This window comes from Myotis brandtii, unplaced genomic scaffold (assembly GCF_000412655.1).
Source record: "Myotis brandtii unplaced genomic scaffold, ASM41265v1 scaffold1052, whole genome shotgun sequence".
NCBI classification, from domain to species: domain Eukaryota; kingdom Metazoa; phylum Chordata; class Mammalia; order Chiroptera; family Vespertilionidae; genus Myotis; species Myotis brandtii.
In genome coordinates, this window is record NW_005353545.1 from 610,498 (window position 1) to 615,582 (window position 5,085).

General features: G+C 36.5%; 1 protein-coding gene across 1 annotated transcript in view; it reads right to left on the minus strand.

Moving 5' to 3' along the window:
• The window catches only part of LOC102261911 (probable ubiquitin carboxyl-terminal hydrolase FAF-X), a 292,998-nt gene that overhangs the window by 213,170 nt on the left and 74,743 nt on the right, over nt 1-5,085 (minus strand). The gene's annotated exons all lie outside the window — the stretch shown is intronic.

Sequence of the window (5,085 nt, forward strand, 5' to 3'; positions counted from 1 at the left end):
AGGCCAGCAAGGGGGTGGGGGGCAGTTAGGGGTGATGAGGCCAGAAGGGGATGGGGGCGATCAGGCCAGTAGGCAGAGTGGTTATGGGAGATCAGGCAGGCAGGCAGGCGAGCAGTTAGGAGCCAGTTGTCCCGGACTGAGAGAGAGATGTCCGACTGTGGTTTAGCCCGATACCTGTGGGGTCCCAGATTGGAGAGGGTGCAGGCCAGGCTGAGGGAGAACCCCCGCCACTCCCCTGCACAAATTTCATGCACCGGGCCAATAGTATCTCATAAACAGGAATTAGGCAGGGGTTGTGATGTAGCTAAAAACATTTACATATGTAAAAATGAAAAATGGAAAAGTTACATAAATATAAAAATCAAGTGTACAAGCATAAGTGTGGAAGAAATATCTTTAAATCTTGCCTTCCAAAATGCCACATTTTTAAAATTTTGTGGGGTTTTTTGATCTCACTCAAGGTTATGTTTTTTATTCAAATTAGAGAAAAAGGGAGTAAAATATTGATGTGAGAGATGAACATCTATTAGTTGCCTCAGGTACTTGACCTGACTACACATCAAAAACCACAACCTGGGTATGTGCCCTGAAACTGAACCCATGTGCCTGGAAATTAAACCCATGAAACTTTGATGTACAGGAGGATGCTCCAACTGAGCCACATTGGCCTGGGCCCAAGTGCCACGATAATAACAAAATATGAACAAAAAACAGGAAAGAGCAAGCTTTTTACTATTTTTTTTTTGGTGTCAGGAGTGGGATAGGCTTTTTACTATTAATTGTAAGTAGAAATAATTTTTAAATTAAATAAAAAATTATTCAAGATACATGAGAAATGCTATTAAAATCTGTTAAATAATACACCATTATATCCTAACTCAGCGGTTCTCAACCTGTGTGTCGCGAACCCTTTGGGGGTCGAACGACCCTTTCATAGGGGTTGCCTAAGACCATTGGAAAACACATATATAATTACATATTGTTTTTGTGATTAATCACTATGCTTTAATTATGTTCAATTTGTAACAATGAAAATACATCCTGCATATCAGATATTTACATCACAATTCCTAATAGTAGCAAAATTACAGTTATGAAGTAGCAACAAAAATAATTTTATGGTTGGGGGTCACCACAACATGAGGAACTGTATTAAAGGGTCGCGGCATTAGGAAGGTTGAGAACCACTGTCCTAACTAGAGGCCCCAGGGCACAAAATTAGTGCACTGGTAGGGTACCTAGTGGCTGCAGGCCAGGACTTCCCTCCCTTCACCTGGCCGGCCCGCCCCCTGGTCAAACTCCCAGACAACTCCTGGTCGAGGGGACAATTTGCATACTATGCTTTTATTATATAGGATTCTAGGTTTTATATCATACAAATCTAAATAAAATTTAAAACTGCAGTAAATTGACACTTTTAATTCTGAATGGATTTACTGTAACATTTTCCTAACTTTTTAGTTTCAAAAGGTTTATATAAGGAGTGACATCAGCAAGATGGAGATTATGAATCTTAAAAGCTTGTTAAATAACTTTATATGAGGCTCTAGGACAGGGGTGGGCAACCCCTGGCACACGTGCCATCCCTCTCTTATAATCTTCCATTTACAATTTTTGTGAACATTTGAATGACTTAAATGTTAAATTACAAGGAACTGGCAAGACACTTGATGTTATGTTTGGTTACATAAAGGCTTTTGAAAAGAAACTGGAAGTCTTTAAGAGGGATGTGGATGGTGAGAGATTTAGATATTTCCCAAACCTCAAGAGGCACATCAAAGACCTCCCAAAAGATGACAGAACAGACTGTCAAAGCCTTCAAAAGCTGTTTTTAAACATCATCGAGTCAACTATTGAGCAGTTCTTCTCAAGATTTGCGAAATTCAGAGAACTGGAAGAGACAGCAAAATTCATGAGGTTTCCAGACAGCATGAAACTGGAGGAACTAAACTTACAAATGTTTTCATGGATAGACATGGCTGACTTTGAAATGCAGTTGATTGAATTTCAGAGTAGCTCAATTTGGAAGCAGAAATTTATTGACCTTAGAGTTGACTTGGAAAACATTGAAAAAAAGCGATTAGAGACAGGAGTACCAGAGAGAAGTGTCGAAAACGAACTAAGCTCGTGCATATCTCTGAAGGTCACGAAATATAAACCTGAGGTAAAATCTCTGTCATCAGTGATGCAGCAGGAAAAGTCCCACTGATAATATCAAACGGAGTCATAAAGTTTTCTGTTGAACTATCTGTGTACATGTATACATTAAAAAATGTATTTTTCATCATCATATTTTGTGTTTTTATTGCTCGAATGCATTTTATTATTTCTTCAAGGTATCAAGTAGGCATAACATGTTCTCAAAAAATTAGGGTTGGCATGCAGAATAATTTTGAGTCAGAGATTTTGCTGGTTTTGGCATGCACTCATAAAAAGGTTGCCCACCCTGCTCTAGGAACTAGTCCCAAATTTACAGCAACCAAGGAAATTCTCAATTATAAGAAAGTTACATTCAAAAGGTTTAAGTGATTTCCCTGTATTTTTACTCACTTATTTCTATTCCTTATCTTGCTAGCGCAGTTTAAAAGAAGCAGTGGTCTGATCACCAGTTCTCTCATGTAAACTGAAGAGAGTAAGGAGTGAATTTGTAACAGTATAGCCTGTCCATTAGAGGCCTGAGAAAATTGGTCTGTGTGACGTGACCTACCTTGGAAATAAAACAACCAAAAGTGGTTTGGAACCCAGGATAAAGAAAGCCACAGGAAAGAGCAGGCATATTTCATGAAAACCACAAAGGGACAATAGATACACAAGACTCCATGGACAAATTATTAATTGTTAATTAAGGAGGAATTAAAACATTTAAAAGCAATCATGTAAAAGAGGAACAAGAAAAAAAAAAGCTATTTGCTTTTTTACACAGAGAAGTCAAGGAAAACACATGCCTAGAAAAGACCTTGATGATCTATCTTAAGGCTTCATACTGAATTTATTAATGAAGGTCTTCCTTAGCAAGTAGCCTGTCTGCAAAACCTGGAATTAGGCACTTTTTCAAATGCCCAATTTTCAACAAAAGATGTAAAGAGAAAAAGGGAACTGTGGCCCATAAAAGGAACAATATAAATTTTCAGAAACCATTCCTGGAGAAACAGACATCAAACTTACTTGACAAATGCGCTGAATATGTTTAAGAGCAAACAAAAATACAAAAAAAATAAAGATGGACTAGGAAATATGAGCAAAATGACATATACATGAAAGACAAAAGGGATATCCTAGAGATGAAAATATAACTGAACTAAAAATTTGCCAGAGGGGGTTCAACAGCAGACTCAAATAGGCAGAAGAAACTGAACTTGAAGACAAGCCATTTGGAATTTCAAGTCTGAGGAGTAAAAAAAAGGAAGCAATAAAAAGCTAAAGAAAAGTGAACGCTATTTAAGGCACATAAGAGAGACCACCAAGTATCAAAATACATACATTATAGTAATTTCAAAAGAAAATAGATCAAAAAAGGCAAATAGCTTATACAGAAATAATTTCCTCACCTTCCCAAAACTGAGGAAGCACCCAAAGGGACCCACATTAAGATACATTACAGGTTCCCCTGCTATCCAAAGAGGATTACCATGAAACCTCTCCTACATGGAAATAGTGTAAAGTGAAGAGAAGAGTATCCTCCAGTTTCCAAGTCTGCATTATACCACCTTACTTTTATGAAAGTCCTACATTAGTACAATAACATTTATTTTCATAAAAACAAAAGCCCTGTTAAGATTTCTTTTGATTAGTAAAAATAAGTAGTAACATAGGCTTTTTTAAAAAGCTAGTGGCATAACTTGAACTCTCAGAAAGTAGGAGTAATCATGTAATCTGTTTAAAGCCAAAAACAGAGGGAGTAAAAAGATAAAAAAGCTCTTAAAAGCAGCAAGGGAGAAATGACTTTCCACATACAAGAGATCCTCAGTAATGTTATCAACTGATATATCCCTAGCAACCCTGCAATTCATAAGGATGATACAGTTAAAGTGCTGGGGGGGAAATGTTAAATGAACATTATACATCCCACAAAACAGCTCTTCAAAAACAAAGAAGTAAGACATTCCCAGAAAAAGCTGAGCAAGCCTAGCATACTAGAAACCACTGTATAAAAAAATGCTAAATAAAGTCTTTCAAACTTAAAGACACTTAAGAGTAATTCAATGCTATACAAATATCTAAAAAGATCTAAAGGTAAATATATGGGCAAATATAAAAATTAGTATTACTGTAATTTTATATTTCATGAGATTTAAAAGATAAACAAAGGTAGAATAAAAATTAGAAATCTGTTAATGGGTACAAATATGTATATTTGTAACATCAACAACATAAAATATGGGGTGGTTAAGCTACAAAGAAGTGTTTTCTGTATGCAACTGAATTCATACTGATATCAGTTTAAAACAGAATGTTGTAACTTTATGATGCTATATTGAATTCCTATAGTAACCTTAAAGAACAAGAGAAAATGAGGAGGGAATGAAAACATATCAGTATAAAGAAATCAATTGAGCAAATAAAAGTCAGCAAGGGAGAAATGCACAATAAAGACATTAAAGATCCAATAAAAAATGGGCAAAGGACATAAATAGACACTTTTCAAAAGAGAACATGCAGAAGGCCAAGAGACATATGAAAACATGCTCAAAGTCACTAATCATCCGAGAGATGCAAATCAAAACAACAATGAGATACCATCTCACACCTGTAAGAATGGCTATCATCAACAAATCAACAAATGGACAAGTGCTAGCAAGGATGAGGAGAAAAAGGAACCCTCGTGCACAGCTAGTGGGAATGCTGGCTAGTGCAGCCACTTGGAAAACAGTATGGAGTTTCCTCAAAAAGTTAAAAATGGAACTCCCATTTGACCCAGTTATCCCACTTCTAGGAATATATCCCAAGAAATGAGAAACACCAATCAGAAAGGATATATGCACCGCTATGTTCATAGCAGCACAATTCACCAAAGATAAGATTTGTAAACAGCCTAAGTGCCCATCAGCAGATGAGTGGATTAAAAAACTGTGGTACATCTACACA